This window comes from Eubalaena glacialis, chromosome 18 (assembly GCF_028564815.1).
Source record: "Eubalaena glacialis isolate mEubGla1 chromosome 18, mEubGla1.1.hap2.+ XY, whole genome shotgun sequence".
In the NCBI taxonomy this organism is placed as follows: Eukaryota; Metazoa; Chordata; class Mammalia; order Artiodactyla; family Balaenidae; genus Eubalaena; species Eubalaena glacialis.
The window spans coordinates 11945699-11969447 of NC_083733.1; positions in this window are offsets into that span (position 1 = coordinate 11945699).

A 23749-nucleotide genomic window follows, 5' to 3' on the forward strand; every position below is an offset into this window, starting at 1 on the left:
AGTGAAATATTTTCACTCTTGTCTTTTAAATTATATTTATTTTGAAAATCCCAAAATAAAGTTGCATGTGTCTATGTGCATGCCGGTGTGTGCAAAATCTTGTTACTACTGGTCTTTTTTAACGAGCGACATCAAGATGATTCAAGAGCAGGTAAAGTATGTGTATGAGAAAATTTCCTAATCTAAATTTGAATAATCTCATATATCTCACTGACAATTTCTTTTATGAGCACAGATTTTATGCTCTGCGGTTATTTCATCCCACCATAAGCATGAGACCAGACAGATTTAGGGTTTCTTTTTAGAAATATGGGGATGGAAATTTTATTTTATTTTTTTAATTTTTTTGGCTGTGTTGGGTCTTCATTGCTGTGCACGGGCTTTCTCTAGTTGTGGTGAGCAGGGGCTACTCTTTGGTGTGGTGCGCGGCCTTCTCATTGCAGTGGCTTCTCTTGCTGCGGAGCATCGGCTCTAGGCATGCGGGCTTCAGCAGTTGCAGCTCGTGTGTTCAGTAGTTGCAGCACGAGGGCCCTAGAGCTCACGGGCTTCAGTAGTTGCGGTGCATGGGCTCAGTAGTTGTGGCTTGCGGGCTTAGTTGCTCTGTGGCATGTGGGATCTTCCTGGACCAGGGATCAAACCCACGTCCCCTGCATTAGCAGGCGGATTCCTAACCATTGCGCCACCAGGGAAGTCCCCAGATTCAGTTCTTAACAGCCATCTGGGGTTGGACATCAGTTTGGGGACTAGATACACTGCACACAGTTTTCCACCATGCAGGTAATTTTGCTTCCACCAAAGAATCTAATCAGAACTCTAAGCAAAGATCATTGTTTTAAAGAATTACTTAATGATGGGCTTCCCTGGTGGCACAGTGGTTGAGAATCCGCCTGCCAACGTAGGGGACACGGGTTCGAGCCCTGGTCTGGGAAGATCCCACATGCCGCGGAGCAACTAAGCCTGTGCACCACAACTACTGAGCCTGCGCTCTAGAGCTCGCGTGCCACAACTACTGAAGCCCGCGTGCCTAGAGCCCGTGCTCCGCAACAAGAGAAGCCACTGCAATGAGAAGCCCGCGCACCGCAACGAAGAGTAGCCCCTGCTCACCACAACCACAGAAAGCCCGCGCACAGCAACGAAGACCCAATGCAGCCAAAAATAAAAATAAAAAATAAATAAATTTATTTTTAAAAAAAGAATTACTTAATGACACTCTAGGTAAACTTCTAAACAAATGCACTAATGAAATGAAAAGTACAACAATTTACAGGTCTATGATTCTGATGTGAATTTTGTTTAGGAGCTGGAAGAATCCCTTACTCAGTCTAGCTAGGTCAGCATTATTACTCTGCTGGCATCTTAGCTAACTCCATATGCCATTTACACAAACACTTGTTCTTGTGCTTCAGCTTTCACTGATTTGGAACTGTCCCTTTTCTGCACCTCCCCTTTCCTACATTTTCTGCATCCTCCCGTGTAGACTTTACTTCTCTTGCTTCTTTGCTCAGCTCTTGAAATCTACTGTGAATCATGTATTTAAAGGACATTGCATGTACCAACTGGTTCTTTGAGGAGGTCTCTCCAACACAAAATACACTATTTTTTTTCTGATACTATCCAAAATACAGTCTGTGTACTTCTTGAAAGCCCCATCATCTGCACTTTGTCCCTGACTGATAAGAACATTTCCTTCAACAATCTTAGGGTTTATAGCAGAAAGTCTTGGGTAGGGTCACCTCTCCTACTCTCAAAGGAAAAAAATAACCTTCCAAAAAAATCTTGCTTCTCTTGCACATTCATGTTTCTACACTTATAAACATCCTCTTGTGGCTAGAATGGAATATCAGATTATAGTAGCCTGGCAGAAGTGCCCCATTGGCCCTTTTAAAAGTTCACTCCTGAAACGTGGGTATTTGGATTTCACCAAGTCATTTGACTAAACTTTACATTCAAACTGACAAAATGGTGAAATGTGGACTCAATACTCTTTAATGACTTTGCATTTTAATTTATCTACATTTGCCAAAGCTGCTGGATTGATTTTCACTATGAGGGACATTTACATTTTATGACAGGGGACTCTGGACAGTGCTGACCTGTTCAGCATTTGTATTGATGATCTGAAGTAGAATACAGAAAAAAATACTTACTATATTCAAGAAAACATAAGAAAAAATACCTTACAGAGCTGAATCGCTAAAATAAATTTTTGAGATAGGTTTATGTAAAATATTACAAAATAAAATATTACAGCTAGTAGACTATTAGCTATTTCTCTATTTTTGTTGACTTCCCAAATTCTACATTACATTTAAAGACCAATTCTTGTTGCTAACAATCGTTGAGCAATGAAGTATGTTACTCAAGGGTGTGTTCTGAGAATCAACTGTAGCTCTGAAGTCAGACTGCTTGCGTATAGATTCTGGATTCCATTCTCACCAGCTGTGTGACTTTATTTAAGTTCCTTAACTTCTCTCTGCCTTGGATGATAATACTAGTATCTATCTTATCTGGTTCCTGGGAGGAATAAATAACATAATGAATGCAAATCATTTGAGCAATGCCTGGCAGATGGTATGTGCTCAGTAGTCCCAGGGATTATTATTATCTTTTCTTATTATTTTTTCTAAATAGCCTTGCAAATGGGATACGTTTTCTTCTCTATTCAGGCTTAAATTTTATCTTCAATAAAACTGATATGGTAAGGGAAATCCTCAATTACCTGAAATTCCTTTTTAATTTTTATTTGAATGTTGGTTTATGTATTCACACAGTATTGACAAATTGGGAGGTTTCCTTAAAGGAAATCCCACACTTCAGCACTGTGAAAAGAAATGAGCAATTCAAGAGAAAATAAGATTAAATCCTTAAATTAAATCCCAGGTTTAAAAAAGATCTTAGTAGAAAATGTACCAGTCTGGCTTCCTATTAAGATCTAATATTTTCCCGATTGTGTAGTAATGGGGGTTGGGGGAACATCCCTTAGGCATTCTCATGAAAAGATTTGGATAAACAACTAGACAGTGTGATTAAGCCCTCCTCAATAACATCAAAATCACCTCCAACTTAATTCTACTCAAAGAAAGAAATTACTTCATTTCTAAGTTAATACAAGGTTCCCTTTTAATGTAATAACTGGCAGACAATATTATTTGGCTTGCTATGCAATAAGCTAAATGTACTTTGAGGGTTATTGAATCAGTGGGATCTTCAAGGCCACAAAGAACAAGACACAATTGTTTTATTTTTTCTCAGGCTTTCCTCTGTGACTTGAATGTTCAGATCTTATTTACCAAGTGATTTTTGTATTGGACAGGTAATAAAAAAAAAATCATGATTTTACCAGAAAAGACTGAGAATTAAAGTTAATACAGTAAAAGAAAAAAGTGAACCAAAGTAAGATGTTTTATTTCCATTTTATCCGCTTCTTATTCCTCATATACGAGAGGGAAAAAAATGGATATTTACATTGAATATCAGAGAGTTTGACATGTTCTCACCTAAATACGTCTTCAACAGAACATTTTCAGAATTCTTTTCTAAACATCCACGAACATTTTCCTAAGGCTTATTTCTAAATCTGTAAGCCCTGTGAGAGGGAGACTGCGTCTCTTGGAAGCTGCCTCATCGAGCGCTCGGTGGACATGAAATAACTCCTCTTTAAATCAGGAGCTGGGCTGCGGAACAACTTTACCAAAGGTATGCAGAGGACTTTAAATATCTGAAGAACACTGAATACGAACATGTTACATGGGTACAAAGTAATAACACGTATTTTAGAGCTTTAATTTATCTCTGATCCTAAACAGAATGAAATAAAACCCAAAAAAGAATCCTTTAAACTAGAATGGAATCATACATGCTGCCCTATGGGGGGAAAAAAAAGGAATATACGTACATACATACATACATACACACACACCCCCCACCCTTCCTCAAGCCGTCTCAGTGTTTCACTTCACCATCAAATGCCTTAAATATTATGCACTGTATGTAACTATTTTACCACCATTCATTCCTCTACATTACTGCAAACATGTGATTCTCATCACATGTATGTGATTCTCATCATTCCACTGTAACTTCTCTCAGGGAAAACAATGCCCTCCCCCCAGTCAACGTCTTTTCCCTCCTCCTCCTCATTCAATCTGTGCTCTCAGCGGGAAAACGTGGTAGATGGCTGTTCCTCCCTTGGGCATCCCCTGCTTCCAGTCTTCCCAACTCTCTTTTACCTCATTTCCCTTCTTGCAACTGCCCTGACACACAGAGAGAATTCTTTATAATTCTTTGTAGGTCGCTTGCTGAAACTACTTGTTAGTCCTTCTCTGATACTAAGTAACCCAGAGGGAGTGTAGCAGACCAGCACCATATAGAGAATTTGAAGTTTGGATCCACTGAGCTTATACCTTGAACAGGTTGAATATTCTCCAGAAAAAGAAATATTTTCAAAAGGAAGTAACTAGAATATTGGTATCAAAAATATTTTGTCTTAGCCAAGGGGGATTCTTAAGAGTAATTTATTCTATGAGGACAAAGTCTATTTTTATACACACTGGCAACACGCTGAAACAAGGACTTAATGCTCAGAATTCTGTGCTCCTCTTTACCTCACTGTCATCTTCTTCTTCCCCGTCGCCCACTTCCTATTATAGGAGATGGGACTGCCCACCTGTTTTCCTCTTTGCTTATCCTAGCCCCAGGCTATTTCTTCCCTGTGACCCTCCCTTGGCTAAGAAGTCTCCCTATGCCTTCTGCTGACTCTCTTACTGAGCCTGTACATCTGAGATTATCTGTGGCTTCTTCTGCCACACTTCCCAGACCAGCCCCAAGTTGGGTCATGCTTCTTCCCAATGCTACATTAATACCCCATATGCGTTTCTACGGTTGCACTTGGCCAGACTTCATTAAAGCCCTCGCATTTCCTGGTGGTTTGTCCCAGTACTGTGAGCTCCTAAGAGTAGTTGTGATCTCCTATTTACCTTTGAGTCCACTGGGCTGAACATAATGTCTAACATATAATAAATGCTCAGTGTATACCTGAATCAATAGATGGATGAATGAACAAATACTGAATTTAAGGTTCCTGATGATACTATCTTGAAACCCATCATCAACGAAAAAAAGTTTAGTAAACACAAAATACATTTTCTGAACCTCACAAATTATTTACCATAACCTTATTAATGTACACTACTATGTTTTCACTATTATTACTAATTAATCAACTTTATACACTGATATTCTTATGGAGAGGCTTACTGCACACATCATGTCATTTTGTTTACAGAGTCTCAAAGAAAGATACTGTGAACAAGGTCACACGTCCCTTCTCTGAGAGGGTTTGATAAATCAATGCTCTCAGAGCAGAGTTGGTATTATAAAATATTATGGGGGCTGGAATGATGGATCCAAATTAAGGGCAACATCAATTTCTACTCAGCTAGATAACAAATTTCAACAACATGTACTGTTATGTCAATTTAGGTGCCATCAGAAAAAAAAGAATGATTTTTAAAGTTTAGTTTTATTACTGAAAAATATGAAAAAAATTTTAATTTAGTATGGAAATCTAGGCAAAGTAATCCCATTAATGTCAAAAAATTTTAGCAAATGTGCTTGTGTATCAGGCTACTTTATAAAAATATGTAGCAATGTGAATTACATTCAAGAAATAAACCAAAAAGATGAGAGATGCACGGACAATCTCCCTTATGATTGGGGCTCATTACTAGGACAGGATATCAGTAACTTAATAAAAATTCTACTGGGGCTCATTTTCAAGGAGCCTCAAATATTTTACCGCTTGAAAATATAATTAATAATGTGCAAGAGATCAGGGAAAATAAATATTGATTGTAGTCATAAGATTAAATTCCACCTTCAGATATCTTATTTGTTAGCTACATCCTACATAAGTTAATTTCTCAAGCAGCAAAGAAAAAAAACAATTTGGTCAATACAGGCATCATAGTGTTGACATTTAAAGGAAAAGTGTGTCAGTGCGCTAGTTATCTAGGCAATCGCCTCAAATATCATATGTATTTCTATTGCTGAGACGTTTGGACAAAGCTTGTGTATCCCAAACTGAAGTTGCAGGCCCTTCGTATACAGTCCACTGCAGGGCCTGGACAGGAGCCAGACAGAGCTGAGAACATTTCATTATCAAGAGGGAAGAAGATATGATAGAGTGCTATAAAAAGAATGACTCAGAGTTGTTTTCATACTTCGTAGGGAGGTTTATATTTATAATTGCTGGATTGAGTTGTTTACCTCAGTCATTTAAAGGATGCTGTCTTATAGTTTCTTAATCATTTAAAGAGTGCGGTTGGGCTTCCCTGGTGGCGCAGTGGTTGAGGATCTGCCTGCCAATGCAGGGGACGCGGGTTCGAGCCCTGGTCTGGGAAGATCCCACATGCCGCGGAGCAACTAACCCCGTGTGCCACAGCTACTGAGCCTGCGCGTCTGGAGCCTGTGCTCCGCGACAAGAGAGGCCGCGATAGTGAAGAGGCCCGCGCACCGCGATGAAGAGTGGCCCCCGCTTGCCGCAACTGGAGAAAGCCCTCGCACAGAAACGAAGACCCAACACAGCCAAAAATAAATAAAGAAAATAAAGAATTATTAAAAAAAAAAAAAAAAAAAAGAGTGCTGTCTTATCACAAATCAGTTTTACTTAGGACCGGTATCATGTGGCCTTTTGAGGATTTTCCTTCTGAGCCAGATAAATGCATTATTTTGTAGTGATGAACACTGGATCATGTCATCCTATAAAAAGAGACAGAACTTAGAGAAAAAGGAATGAAAAAAGGATGGATTGGGTATAAAATTCCTAGTGACTGCATACATAGTGATTTGAACATGTTCATTAAATATAATCATGGTATAATTTGTTTCTTAATGAAGTAATAGAGGAGTGCAGTAATAAAAGAATAATGAGTAAGATGTGAGAGAATGTTGTGTAGGTCTTGTCTGCATAATCAAAAAGACAGAACTTCTCTACACATGAGAGAACTGCAGCTCTGTAAGAGGATCAAATACAAAACTACCAAAATAATATTCTGACTTTTCTTTTGGCTACTTGCAAAAAAATGACATTTAATTTCAGCAAAGCAATCACTCTTAAAGTTTGTATTCCTCTTTTGTAAAGAGGAGAGCAGTAGAACATAACTCACCAAACCGACTGGAATGAATCACGAGCTGCACAGATATTGTTAAAGATGAAAAACTATTGCATCTAAGTGAATAACAGAAAAGCTGAATCATCTAGTAGTTATAGTGGCAAGCTTTAACATAGCTCTAAGGGTAATGAATTTCCTTTTATTTGGTTGAAAACAAAACAAAAATATAAAATTGTATATAAAAAAGATATTTTCTTTTTAATTATATAGAAGTTATTAATGAAACATAATTCAGTCTACATTTTTAAAAAATTTATGGTCTGAAAAGACTTTATTAACAAAAAAATCAAACAAAACAGAAAATTTCAAAAAATAAAAATCATTGCAAATATCTCAATAGCCAGATATCATTACTATTTTCAGTGATATGTATACAAAATGCTAAGTATACTTGTAAAAAAGGTATCATAGTAATGAACTACAAGAAAGAAATTGCAACTAACTTTTTTCTCACTTAATACTATACAATGGCCTTATTTTATTTTATTTTTTTAACATCTTTATTGGAGTATAATTGCTTCACAATGTTGTGATAGTTTCTGCTGTACAACAAAGTGAATCAGCCATACGCATACATATATCCCCATATCCCCTCCCTCTTGCATCTCCCTCCCACCCTCCCTATCCCAACCCTCTAGGTTGTCACAAAGCACCGAGTTGATCTCCCTGTGCTATGCGGCTGCTTCCCACTAGCTATCTATTTTACATTTGGTAGAGTATATATGTCCATGCCACTCTCTCACTTCGTCCCAGCTTACCCTTCCCCCTCCCCGGGTCCTCAAGTCCATTCTCTACGTCTGCGTCTTTATTCCTGTCCTGCCCCTAGGTTCGTCAGAACCTTTTCTTTTTTTTTTTAGATTCCAGTGTTAGCATACAGTGTTTGTTTTTCTCTTTCTGACTTACTTCACTCTGTATGACAGTCTCTAGGTCCAACCACCTCACTACAAATAACTCAATTTCGTTTCTTTTTATGGCTGAGTAATATTCCATTGTATATATGTGCCACATCTTCTTTATCCATTCATCTGTGGATGGACACTTAGGTTGCTTCCATGTCCTGGCTATTGTAAATAGTGCTGCAATGAACATTGTGGTACATGACTCTTTTTGAATTATGGTTTTCTCAGAGTATATGCCCAGTAGTGGGATGGCTGGGTCGTATGGTAGTTCTATTTTTAGTTTTTTAAGGAACCTCCATACTGTTCTCCATAGTGGCTGTATCAATTGACATTCCCACCAACAGTGCAAGAGGGTTCCCTTTTCTCCACACTCTCTCCAGCATTTTACAATGGCCTTATTTTAAATTCAATGCAATAGGTCTACCTGCTTTTTTTCAAATTGTTAGGGAGATATCCATAGTAATTTATTTAACTACTGCCCTCTTAATGGAAGTTAGTTGAGTTCAATGTATTGCTACCACTAACAATGTTATACAGACATCCTTCTATATGCTTACATTGCATGTGCATTTAAATTTTTGAAAATTGTGAAATCGGCAACATTTGTCATGACTGAGAAATTTTACTTTAATCTTTGCATATTTATAGGCAAAATCAATGTCATGGTTTTCATCTACATTTATTAGTGGGACACCAAATGGTCTTTTCAGATATTGTTAGTGATCCTTCTGCCAAATTTTCTATCATTCCAGTCATCATTTTGCTTATTTTGTAAGACTTTTTTCATGTACTATAGATTTATGTGTTATATGTCATTTATGGAATACATGAAATCCTGTGAGGAAAGTACTGTTATGGACTGAATGTATGTCTCCCCCAAAATTCACACATTGAAGCCCTAACCCCCAGTGTGGCAGCATTTAGAGTAAAAAAGTAAAGTTAAATAAGGTCATATGGGTGGGACTCTGATTCAATTGAATTAATGTCCTTCTAAGAAGAGACACCAGAGAACTCAATTTCTGCACGCATGCACCAAGGTAAGGGCACATGAGGATACAGCAAGAAGGCAGCTGTCTGCAAGCCAGGAAGACAGCCCTCACTGAAGACCAAATTGACCAGAACCTTGATGTTGAACTTCTAGCCTCCAGAAGTATAAGAAAATAAATTTCTGATGTTTAAGCAACCCAGTCTATCATATTTTGACCAGAATTTAGTATTTTGATCATTTCAGACCACTAAGATCTTTTTGATCAGAATTCAGTTAAAACTGGAAAGCATATTAGCTTTCTGCACTGCATAACACACTACAACAAACTTAGCAGTTTAAAACTACTCTCATTTATTATCTCATGATTTCCATAGGTCAGAAGTCCAATCATGACTTGCCTGGGTTCTCTGTTTCAGAATCTCACCAGGCTAAAGTCCAGGTGTCATCCAGGGCTGTGTTCCCATTAGAGACTCAAATGGAGAAAGATATACTTCCAAACACTCTCAAGATGTTAGTATTATTCATCTCCTTGCAGCTGTAGGACTGAGGCTTTTGTTTTCTTTCTGACTGTCAACCAAGGGTCCTTCTCAGCTTCTAGAGGCCACCCATGTTTCCTTGTTCCATATCTCTGTCCATAGGCCCTCTCACAATATGGAACCTTAATTCTTCAAAACAGTGATAGAGAGAGAGAACATTCCTCACCTCAGTGAGAGCTCAGTCTTTCCTTTAAGAGCTTTTATCTGATTAAGACTGGCCCACCCAGGAAAACCTGCCTTCTGATCAACTTGAAATCAACTGATTTGACACCTAATTACACCTGCAATAATCCCTTCACCTTTTCCGTATTCTATTGGCCAAAAGCAAGTCACAGGTCCCTCCCACACTCAAGGGGAGGATTACACAAGGCATGAACACAAAGGCAGGAATCATGGGGGATGCCCTAGAGTCTGTCCATCAGAGTGAGTATTTTGTGTTTTTCTTTGTCTCTAAAATTCATGTTTCTTCCCACTAACTTTTGACCACCTGTACTGTGAAAATTTAGAGACAGAGGAGATAGGTGGTCAGCCAGGAGCTATAGGGGAAGAACAGAAAGGGTATAACAAGAGGAAAGCAGAGGTGACTGGAGAAGGGGAGAGATATCCATGCAGTGGTGAGTAGAAAAGTCATGTTGGAGCAATGACTTCATGTGAACTAAAAGGAACTGAGTTTTAACTCTCTCTTGTGTCCTACTTGTCCTAAATTACACAAGTTTTTCTCAATTTTACTTTTCCTCTATGTCAATAAGACACCCAGTTTTTCTTGCCAATAACAGCACTGTCATGGTGCCTCTTGCTTACCCTTCACACCTCAGCTTGAGATAGTCTGGGATCTGGAACCCTTTACTGGAGTGCTTGAACCTGGACAAATGTCTCTTCAAGCAACAGAATATAAAGAAACTATAAGGGACTAAAAATAACTACATGCATGCCCAGTTGGGGCAAATTATGAACAATAAAATACAAAAAGGCCAAAAGCCAATTGCCACTTTTGAGGTGCTGGGAGCAAAAGCAGGGTACTATGCATGATCCCTACACACAGCACCACCAAGCAGGTGGGCAGAGCACCCCACCTAAGCTCGGGAAGCAAGCAAGGGCACCTGTTACTTGTTCTCACTACCTTGTGCTGCAACACAAGTCCCAGTAAAGCCGTGCCTGAATTTCTCATCTGGCCTGTTATCAATTTTTATAAATTAAAGAGGCCAAGAACCCAGGTCAGTAACAAGCTGAAATGAGAAATTACACTCTCTGGCATCTGTTTGTTTCTTCCACCCTTATAATTTGAAGAACAGGCCTCATACATAGAGAGTTCACCTGGGTCTCCCCTTTCTCTTGAAATTAGTATAAGATGTAGTACAACTACATCTTGGGGTACAACAGAACCTTCTCCAATGTCTACACAGACAGTAAACACTTTATTCTTGGGTCCTCTCTGCCTGAGGCTCCACTGAACTTTTCTGGAATCTATCTCTGTTCACATCACTCTCTGCAGGTCCCTTTTCACACATCATTCTGAGGTTACTAAACTCAGTGGTAGTTTTAAAGAGAGAGGCAATGTTTGAAGGGTGTGTTTACATGACAGGACTGTACATGATTTGGTTTTAAACATGAAAAACCTCTTAAAATGTTTGCTAGCTTCCCTTCATCTCATTCCCCCTCCCCCACCAGTCCTCACACAAAATAAGCTCACCAGGTCCCTTTTCTCCGTGTCTCTACTTTCATTTTTATCCCCCCACTTTCCAATCAGAAAGAAAAAGATAAAAGAATCAAAAAGTCATCTGATTTTCTCCTACTGAGCACCTCTTGATGGTGACTGGGTATTGTGGACACTCATGCCCTGTCATTTCACCTCCTAGCTCAATTTGTCTACCGGGATAGTTCCCTCAGAATATTTCCTTCCCTAAATGGAAACCTCATGCTTGCTGTCAAAAAATAATAAAAGTTACACACTGGTGGCACATTTATAGTCTTCCTAGACCAGAGCTCTTGGAGGATGCTTACTCAATTTGTCTTACTCATCTTAGGAACATCCAGCCCCCCGCCTCGTGTCCAACAAGTCTTCCTTATGTATGTGCTGCTGCATCCATCACAGGAAGGATATATTGCAACTTAGCAAGTTCACATAGTAAATACCATATGAGTGTAACCTGGGTTCCTTGTTAATTTGCAGGAACTTGTATTTCCTTCAATGTTTACAGGACTTAAGGAACATAGAACTTCAAAAAAGTAGCGTAAAATATAGCATCGTATTATACCACACCCCACACTCCCAGATCTACCATCTCCAATACAGCACATTGTGTATGATGTGCCACATCTCAGAACACACCATCTACACAGGACATCTATAACTCCTACTGTATCACATGCCACCCTGAACACCATACCCCACAGCACACACACACACACACACACACACACACACACACACGCATACCCCATACCCCTATCACCCTAACCATTCACACTGTACCACAGAGCACAGCACACACTATACTACAACACACTACACACCCCACATTTACCATCCCCAACAGACCACATTACCCAACCATACAATACACCATGCCACTTCCAACACACCACCCCACACTTACCATTACAACATACCACACACCACATCAATCCATCCCACTCCAAACATATATACATAAACTTTTCAAATGCTGTACACTTGGCACTGGCTCAATCCTGAGTGAAAAAAAGAAATGTTGACCTTCAAAGATATCTCATTCTTCTACTGTTTCATGATATTAGAATACTGACCTAAATAAAAGTTAGTATGGACTTCAGGGAGAGATTTTTATGTCCATATTTATAAAATACATGAATACTTAGAAGGAAACCTGTAGCTATATAAACAAGCCAGAAAACTGGGATGGGAGAGGAAAAATTAAGTTGAATCCTGATCATCTGTGGGTGATCAGAGCGACTTTCAAGATCGTGTGTTGGTTTGTCCCCCAATCACTCTTCTCAGACCAGAGAGCATTTATCATAATATATTATAAATATTACTCTGTCTTGTTTTCCAACCTACTTGATGAGGACAGGAATCAAATCTTTTTGTATCAATTTGCCCAGAATTTTTCCCAGCACCTGACACACAATAGGCATTACATAGTTTTTACTGATTCACAGCTTTGAAGAGAGAGATTAACTTATTATTGAAGTTATAAAAATATAATTTCAAGATGTATCTATTCTAAATAAGTCTATAAAATTAAATAATATTGTTAGGGGACTTTTCAAGCCCTTGCTCCTTCATTTATTTTCATCCCCTTTCAAATTTCATGGGACACCTTGGGGCATTCAATTTCAAACAGAGTTGTGTAACAGATTTCAAATTAAATAAAAGTAGATTTCCCTGTGATCTAAAAATGGATAAGTTTCTAATCAATTATGCATATAGTTCACTTGGCTTGTCCTTCATAGCGTAGAATTTCTAAAGGTGTTTAAAGTTGGGAAAACCAAGAACAGCCTCTCCACCATATGCTATCATTTTCTTTAATTACAGTCCTATCTGGTTTCTTAATGAAGTAAAAATAAAATCCAATATATAAATGTTATGACATTTAGGGATACCTAATTTATGTTCTTATCCTGTGACTGATTTTTCTTAATGAAGAATTAGAGTGGGTTAAGTCCTTTAAAACCAAATATATTCTAACCTACCTCAACATATCAGTTTCCAAATAATTGTATTTTTATTTTCAAAGCCATTCAAGTACAGCATTTTACATCTCCTATGAGGCCATCATTCTAAGCACAGGCACCTTCATGAAAATGCAATGTAATTTATCATGTACTTGAATTTGAAAAAAGGCCAGTCCAAACTACACATTAACTCTGAAGGCAACCACACTGATTCTTATTCATCACAAAAATATTTTTTATGTCACCCCATTCTATTCATCTTTATCTTATGAGTTAGTGAATGGAAAATGAGATAGTAAATATTATAAATAGAAATATCTTTAATAAATTGTAAGATTTGAAACTTACATTTCCTAATATTAAATAGTGATTATAACTATTTTAGTTTGAGCAATCATGTAACGGACTAGGGGTTTAAAACCTTGCACTTAAGAACATTTCAACATAAGAATCATAGTTTGAGAATATTTTAATATACAAACTGAAGATGAAGTAAACAGTTTTGTTTTTGTTTTGTTCCTCTTGATTTAACTTTTTAAAATCTCCCTGAGAATGGCAAGTGAAAGAGTAATTAGCATACATGTTTTTCCCTCAATATATTATGCCATAACAGACATGTCAATAGAAGAATTGCACAGAATTCTACAATTACTCCCTGTGATTCACGTCCTTGTATAGCCCTCTTCTGTTGAAAGTGGGAGGTATATGACAGAATATGATTAGGTTGTATTATATGGCACAAATGACTTTTAAAAAAGAATATTATCCTCCCTGGGCCTGACCTAATCAGATGAATACTAAAAATAGATAAGGTTCTTCCTGGAGAAAAAGACTTAAAACACAGGAGGGAGATTCAAATTGAAAGAGAGTCTTAGAACCTGCTGTATAGCACAGGGAACTCTACTTCACTTCGCTGTACAGTAGAAACTAATACAACATTGTAAAACAACTATACCCCAATTAAAAAAAAAGAAAGAGAGTCTTTGTTGCTGGCTTTGAAGATGGAGGGAGTCACATGACAAGTTAACCTAAATGTATCAAAGCCTAAATAAATGAAAGAGCCAAAAGTACAAAATTTTTAAAATACTACAAAAATTTTAAAATAATACATAGGAGAAAATATCTATAACCAGGTTCATGCAAAACTCTCTTAGATGCAACACAAGAAACACCATTCATAAATGAAAAAATGGATATATTGGACCTTATCAAAATTTAAAACATTTATGTTTTAAAAAACACCATTACGAAAACTTAAAAACAGGCATCAGATTAGCAGAAATTATTTGCAAAACAAATATTTCATAAAAGACTTGTATCAAAAACTATAAAGAATTCTTAAAATCAAGGAATATAAAAACCTGATTAAAACTGAAGAAAAGTGTAGAATTGACATTTTACCCCAAAAAACGATAGATTAATGATTAAGAAGCACATAAAAGACAGTCAATGTCATTAGTGATTAGGGAAAGGTAAATTAATACCACAATGTGATTCCACTTTACACCCACTAGAATGGCTATAATTAAAATTTTTTAATAGACAATAAGAAGTTTTAGAAAGAACACGGAGAAAATTTCTAGTGGGAATTAAAATAGTGTTGCCACTTTGGAAAACAGTTTTGTTGTTTCTTAAAAGTTCAAACATAAATTTCCCATATAACCCATCAATTCTACTTCTAGGCAACTACTCAAGGTAAATAAAAAATATGTCTACACAAAGACTTGTGAATTAATGTTTCCAGTAGCATTATTAATAATAGTCAAAAAGTAAAAACAATCAAAATGTCCCTCTACTGATGAATAAATAAAATGTAGTATATTCATGCAGTAGAATACTACTTAGCAATAAAAATGAATGAACTACTGCTACACGCAAAACATACACATGAACCTCAAAAGTGTTATGCTAAGTGAAAAAAGCCAGACACAAAAGACCATATATTATATGTTTCCATTTATAGGAAATGTTTCCATATTTAGGAAATGTCTAGAAAAGGAAAATCTATGGAGACAGAAAGCAGATTCTTGTTTGCCTGGTGGTGGGAGTGGGAACTGAAACTGACTCCAAATGGGCACAAGGAATCTTTAGGGGGAGATGGAAATATGGGATAATAATGCTACTTGAAAAACTCTGTAAATTTAGCAAAAATTATTGTACACTTAAAATGGGTAAAGTTTATGGTATGTGAATTATATCTCAATAATGCTGCTTAAAATATCACACAGGTAATAGGTATTACACAGACAGTAACTTGCAAATGTCGGCATTTCTGTCTTCACAGCCAAGGCTACGCTATACAGTTTTCCTAAATATACCAAGATCCGTGAGATGTACTTTTGGCCTTGGAGTCTCTAAACTGCTTTCCTGCAGCTGAAGCATTTTGTATTTCTGTTGCTTGTCACAATTACCAACACAGCTGGGGTATGTGGATCGAAGTGAACTGTACTTGTCGGTCACAGTGTTAACAGTACTACTTAGGGGTATGGTGCACATGCTTAAAGACTTGATTCCTGGCTAATAGCCAGGGGTGGGAGGAGAACAATTAGATATTGAATTAGACTTACAGTGAAACTTTTATTATTAACATAGGCAGAAACCTGTACTGACAATCATGCCAATGAAAGAAGGAGTTGGCTGAGACAAGTTCATTGATCCAAAATACAACATGATTTTGGCAAATACACTTACGAATTTGCAAATAAAGAAATCTGAAGGATTTCTTTCTCTTGAGGGATACTAATAAACATTGTCAGTATTTTAACAATGGAAGTATCAATTAGACATACATTAGAGAATTTGCTAGAAGGTCCTCTTTGCCTCGGACATTATCCAGGCAAACTCTGATTATTCTGTTTCTAGCTTACGCTGAAAATATAAATTAGGTCTGACTGAATAACACTAAATTGGAAAGCATAGTTTATAGCTTTCAAAATCATATTTAGCCTTCTTAATGTGTCCCTAGGACAAATTCCCTTCAGGGTATATTAAATTTATATGGCATTAAATAATGGCTTGTGAATTGCAAGCAACGTATATTAGCAATAGAGAAAAAAGTAGACATAATATTGAAATCACATTACATGAAATATGTTTCTCGTATTTTCAGAAACTAGTATCATTTTTTTATTGATTCCATGGATAATGAATTCAGTTGAATCCTTATAAACCAACTGCCTGTGTTTATCTGAAAACCTGTTCTTTTAAAATAGATATTCCTATAGGACATGTGTTTCTCAGTTTTTAAATTTTAATACTTTCCCTTAAATCAACTCATGTTAATAACAAAAAGACAATAAACAAAAAAATCATGTACAATACTTGATACCGAAACATTAAATTGAACTAGAATTACTATATCTCACTAAGAGTAGATTTAAAAGGTAAATTAGTTTGGTTAAAGGTATAGAAAATTTTGTTTCCTATCTCAAAATAAGGTTATTTTGAAATAAAAGTGGTAAACATTTTAGTTGTGCATAAATATACCCCAAAACTGATAAATCTGATATAAAATGTTACAGACTACATAAAATTCAGCAGATAACATATGATAGTAAAATGTAGAAAACAGTAAAATATATTAGATTTCTATTACATTGTTAGATGACAATAAAGTGTCTGGAGTCTAGAACTAGGACTTTGTTTCAAAAATAATTTCTCTTGAAATGATGTGTAAATGCATTATCTATAACAAGGACTTCATCTCTATCTTCTATTCTATGTCTGAAGTGACACAGTTTTTCAGAGATTCTTATTTTCAAGTTCTTCATGTGGATCTGAATTAGACATGTTAAAGTATTAAATATAAAAGATTAGACTACTGAGCAATATTTTCTCTCTCCTCATTTGATCTGGTTCTTGTCACAGGCAAATATTGAAATTACTCCGACCTTATCTCTCAGTGTTGCTCTCCTGATTATATGCAATGGTTAACCCAATATGTTTTGCTTTACCAAGGGGAACCATTTCCTTCTGCATGACAAGGAATCTGTGTGCAAATAAGTCATGGAAGAAACTACTGGGGATATTTGTTAGACACTGGCGATAAAACCCTCCTGTACTCCTACTGGCCTCAGAACTAAAGTATCCTTGAAATATATGTTCATACTCAATAATATAAGTATACAGGATAAGTATGGTTCTTGACCTAAAGTTTTACTATGTAGACTATAGACAGATATAATCCTGTATTGTGCATTCAGCATAATTGATGCTATTGCTGATGCCAATGTTCTAAATTGCAGTTATAAGACCTATAAAATGGAGAGACTTACTGATGTTCAAAGTATCCTTCAGCTCAAAGTTTAAAAAAAATTTCTTTTTAATTCATTCAGTTTTAAGCACAGTCATAAAATTAAGTGGACATAAGTCAGAAGTTTGAATAACAGTGAAGTGTTGATGAAAACTTTCATGGGTCACAGAACACCTGTATCTAACAGTTTTAACTATAAGAACTTTAAAATTACATGTTTATCCATTTGTTTAATAAATAATTTTGTAGAATTACCACTATACAGAAAGAAGAAATAAGAACTCTGGTTCGGGAAATGGCCAACCTCACCCCTGAGAACAACCCTCTAATTGAGAACAATTAGAAAAACTGCAAGTAAAAAATTATAAAATTATGTGTGAAGGCATCAAATAATCAATGAGGCAATAAAAACAATTAAAGAGTGGAAGTCTAGGGTAAGAAACTCAGTGAGATGAACCCAAAATTAAAGTCCATATTTATCATAGAAATTGATGTTGATTTTAGAAGAGCCTAAGAGGCTGAAAAGATCAGCAAGGCTTTTGACAGATTTACAAGTTTAGGAGTACAAAAAAAGAATGAAGGACTTTCCAAGTAGAGAAAACCTTGGTAAATCACAAAGGCTATCCAATAAGAGAAGGGTGAGCTAGAGATATATCAGCCTTCATAAGATCAATGATTCCTCATGACCCTACCGTCCATTCAAAGCAAACTTAAAACCTCTCTGGAGAAAGAGTACATCCTTTTAGGGTGCAAATTATTTTGACAATTTCTTATTCACAATATACATCACTGAATGTTTTAAAAAGTCACTATTAGCAGATGATACTATGACAAAATCAAGGAAGCAACAGAGAATACAAATAAATCTACACAGGATTCAGGTAATGGAATTATCATGAACTTTAAAATAACTCTGCATCATATGTTTAAGGAGATAAAAGAGATCAAAAACTTTGGCATAGAACAATAAACTACAAAAAATACAAAGAGAATTCATATAATGAGAAATTATCAATTATTGAGACTAAAAACAATGAATGTGTTCAACAGCAGATTATACAAAGCTAAGGAGAAAATCACTTACCAATAATACAGTAAAAACTAAAATGGCCAAACCAAATAACAGAGGGGAAAAGAGTAAAAGTAGGGTGTAAGTTACTTTGGGGATGAAGAGTTTACATGTTATTGAAGAACTGAAAGAATAGAGAGAAAAGGGCAGAAAAAAAGATTGGCTGAGAATTTCCCAAAACTGACAAAAGACATCAAGTCACAAATTCAAAAAGCTGCAGGGAAAAAAAAAAAAATTAAACAATAATCAAATAATTATAGGCAGATCATATTTTTGGAAAGTTTCTGAAATTCTCTGAAAACCAAATAAAAAGAGAAAAACTTTTAAGTATTAACGGGAATAACATGCAGTACCTTCAAAGAACCAAGAGTAAGTCTGGCAACAGACTTCTCAACAGAAATTATGGAAACAGACATAGAAGGAAATCTACAGAGTGATATTTTTAAAATGCTAACAAGGTATTCTTTCCTGAGTGAAAGTGTAAAATACTAGGTGAATCTAAATGAATGTTGACTGCAAAATCAATAATAATAAGGCATTGTGACATTTAAAATATGTAATACAGAAAATTAAAGTGCCTGAGAACAATAATAGATCAAGTTCATATACTCCAAGAATTTTGTTTTCCCTATGAAGAAAAAATTTTGATATATGTTAACTTTGATGAGTTAACATGCTATGTATGTGGCATGAATCTCTGCATCTCTAGGAAATTACTGAAACAATTTTCAAGAACTGTGTAACTTAAAAAATCACAGAGGAGAAAAGACAAAAGAAAATATACATTTTAACTTACAATATGAATGGAGAGGAAAAGAAACAAAGAATAGGCACATGAAATAAAAACAGTAATGTAAAACATATAGGTAGCCAAAAGGCACATAAAAAGATGCTCAACATTGCTAATCATCAGGGAAATGCAAACCTCAAATGCAAATTTCAAATTTCAAATTTTGAAATGCAAATCAAAACCACAATGAGATATCACCTCACAGTCAGAATGGCTCTTGTCAAAAAGACAAGAAATAACGAGTGTTGACAAGGATCTGGAGAAAAAGGAACCCTAGCACGCTGTTGGCAGGAATATAAATTGGTGTAGCCACTATGGAAAACAGTATGGAGTTCCCTCAAAAAATTAAAAATAGAACTACCATATGATCCAGTAATTCCACTCCTGGGTATTTATCTAAAGAAAATGAAAACACTAATTCGAAAAGCTATATACACCCTAAGTTCATGGCAGCATTATTTACAATAGTCAAGATATAGAAGCAACCTAAGTGTCCATCAACAGATAAATGAATAAAGAAGATGTGGTATTTATACAATGAAATATTACTCAGCCATAAAAAAGAATAAAAATTTGCCATTTGCGACAACATGAATGGACCTTGAGGTTATTATGCTTAGTGAAATAAGTAAGATAGAGAAAGATGAATATTGTATATTTTCACTTATATGTAGAATCTAAAAAATAAAACAAACAAACAAATATAACAAAACAGGAACAGACTCACAGATACAGAAAACTAGTGGTTACCAGATGGGTAGGTGTGGAGTGAGGGCCAAAATAAGTGAAGGGGATTAAGAAGTACAAACTACTGGGTATAAAATAAATAAGTTACAAGGATGTAATGTACAGCACAGGAAATATAGCCAATATTTTATAATAACTTTATATAGTGTATAATATATAAAAATATTGAATCACTATGTTGTATACCTGTATCCAGTATAATATTATAAGTCAACTATACTTCAGTAAATATGTATGTTGCAAAACAATTGATAGAACCTAAAGGAAAAATAGAAAATCCATCTTTTTTTTTTTTAACATCTTTACTGGAGTATAATTTCTTTACAATGGTGTGTTAGTTTCTGCTTTATAACAAAGTGAATCAGTTATACATATACATATGTTCCCATATCTCTTCCCTCTTGCGTCTCCCTCCCTCCCACCCCTCTAGGTGGTCACAAAGCACAGAGCTGATCTCCCTGTGCTATGCGGCTGCTTCCCACTAGCTATCTATTTTACGTTTGGTAGTGTATATATGTCCATGCCACTCTCTCACTTTGTCACAGCTTACCCTTCCCCCTCCCCATATCCTCAAGTCCATTCTCTAGTAGGTCTGTGTCTTTATTCCCGTCTTACCCCTAGGTTCTTCATGACCCTTTTTTTTTTTTCTTAGATTCCATATATATGTGTTAGCATATGGTATTTGTTTTTCTCTTTCTGACTTACTTCACTCTGTATGACAGACTCTAGGTCCATCCACCTCACTACAAATAACTCAATTTCGTTTCATTTTATGGCTGAGTAATATTCCATTGTATATATGTGCCACATCTTCTTTATCCATTCATCTGTGGATGGACACTTAGGTTGCTTCCATGTCCTGGCTATTGTAAATAGAGCTGCAATGAACATTTTGGTACATGACTCTTTTTGAATTATGGTTTTCTCAGGGTATATGCCCAGTAGTGGGATTGCTGGGTCGTATGGTAGCACTATTTTTAGTTTTTTAAGGAACCTCCATACTGTTCTCCATAGTGGCTGTATCAATTTACATTCCCACCAACAGTGCAAGAGTGTTCCCTTTTCTCCACACTGTCTCCAGCATTTATTGTTTCTAGATTTTTTGATGATGGCCATTCTGACCGGTGTGAGATGATATCTCATTGTAGTTTTGATTTGCATTTCTCTAATGATTAATGATGTTCAGCATTCTTTCATGTGTTTGTTGGCAATCTGTATATCTTCTTTGCAGAAATGTCTATTTAGGTCTTCTGCCCATTTTTGGATTGGGTTGTTTGGTTTTTTTGTTACTGAGCTGCATGAGCTGCTTGTAAATTTTGAAGATTAATCCTTTGTCAGTTGAAAATCCATCATTAATGTAACGTTTTAATTGATCCTAGTACCTAATTAAAGCCAATAAAAACTAGCAATAATATAGAATAACTGAACAAAAATAATTTTAAAATTAGTAAACCTAACTCTTATATACTGAATACTATGCCCCAAAACTTTGGAATATATCTAATTTTTCCTCTATTTCCAAGAAGAACCATTAAAAACACTCATATCCTGAAATGTAAAACAAGTCCTAAACTCACAATTGATTGATATGTAGTAAATAATCTTGCACTATAGAATAATTAGGCTTGAATTTAGTAACAAAAATATAACTAGAAAATTCCCATATATATTAAAATAAGCAATTCTTATTTAACTAACCTATAGATCAAGAAGGAATCATAATTTAAATTTTAAAATACTTGAAAATAAATGACATGTTAGTTTTAAAACATGGCCTCAAATACCTCTGACATCTCTCTTTTTTTTAAATTGAAGTACAGTTGGTTTACCACGCTGTTGACTCATCAAGAAGTGAGATCCATGTGCCTTCCACTTGAATTTGGGCTCTGTGTTTTACCAATAAAATAAGGTAGAAAAAGGTACTGTGCCTGTTTCTGGCCCCTGTCTTAGGAAACTGGTAGGTTCTACTTTGTTTCTTTGGATCCTCACTCTTGGACCCCAGACACCATGCTGTGAGGAAGCTGCAGCAGCCTTTGCAAAGACTTAGGTGGAGTTGCCCACATGGAGGGAAACAAAGGTGCCAATTTGTCAGCCACGTGAGTGAGCCACTCTAAAACTGGAATTTGCTCCCACTGAAGCCACATGCAGGAGACACAAGCATTCTTCACTGAGCCCTGACCAAAACTGCAGACTCACGAGCTAAATAAGTGACTGATGTAGAAACCAGAAACTACTTACTATCAGCAAAATATGCCTGTTTGAAGAGGCAAGGCTGGAAGACTGGAAGAGTGTGAATCTCACATGGTCAGCAGTTTACTGAATCAGATTCCCCAAAAAGAAGATCTTGTTTTGGTAGGTAGGCTTACAGTACGTATTGTGTGCTCCCATCAACTGATTAGATGCCCAAACTGTGTATTACACAGCTTTCTTTTTAGCTGAAACACCAAACACATATTTAAGGATGGCAGAATAATTGGTAGCACTTGATGGCTTGCTTCCTTCCAAGAATTCACAGACATTGTGTCTGTGCTGTAACCTTGTGTGAGCAAGTCCAAAGCCGTGGAACTCATCTCAAGAATAACCTGAAAGAGTATGAGAGATCTGCTGTCATAGAATGTGGGTTAAAGCCATTGATACCTTCATAGAATACCTCTCATCATTAAAAAACAAATAGATATGTTTGAAAATTGTTAGAAAGAAAACAAGCCCAAATTTGTAATGTCTATCTCGGACTTTCATATTTTAAAGACAGAGTTTGACAGATACTGATAGACAACATTCTAAAGATGAAAGAGAGAGGCTAGAAAGCAAGCGTTAAAAGAAAATGGCTGTAAGTCAAAGATTTGGATCAGTTCCCAGCTCGTCAAAAGCAGCAGGCAATGAAGATTTCAACTGAGTTATAGCTAATTACAAACCAATGTGAGTGAAGAGTACAAGCGTGAAAGAATAAGATGAGAAATTTTCATTAACATTCCAAAAGGGAAGAGGTGGGCTCCTCACCTTATCAGCAGTCCACTGATAAATTCTGTATCAATTTTACAACTATTTCAGAGCTCTGAAACATTTCATAACTTTCAATTTGGTCTTCAGACTATAGAAACCCCCAAATTTCTGTCTAAAAGTCTGCATACTCTCAGAGTTTGTAATCCTTGGTTAGATTCTCTCTCTCCTAAATTGAAAAATATTTTGCCTCCTTTGTGCCTTCCATTTCAGAGTTCAACATATTCACCTCCCCCCATACTTTGGGCAGAGCATAACGGGAATTTATTCTAAATTTAAGAAAAATATAGAGATACAATTCTTATATCTTAGTTAAGGAAAGCAAGCTATGTTGCTTATGGTTACACGCTGTGGATTTATTTGCCTTCTCTTAATGTCTTCAGCATAATATAGCAAAGTATTAAAGTACTTGACCTGGGACCTCCTTGGCGGTCCAGTGGTTAAGACTTCACCTTCCATTGCAGGGGGTGCGGGTTCGATCCCTGGTCAGGAGGCTAAGATCCCACATGCCTCGTGGCCAAAAAACCAAAACATAAGGCAGAAGCAATATTGTACCAAACTCAATAAAGACTTCAAAAAAATGGTCCACATCAAAAAAAAAATCTTTAAAATAAATAAAGTACTTGACCTATATAATATTGT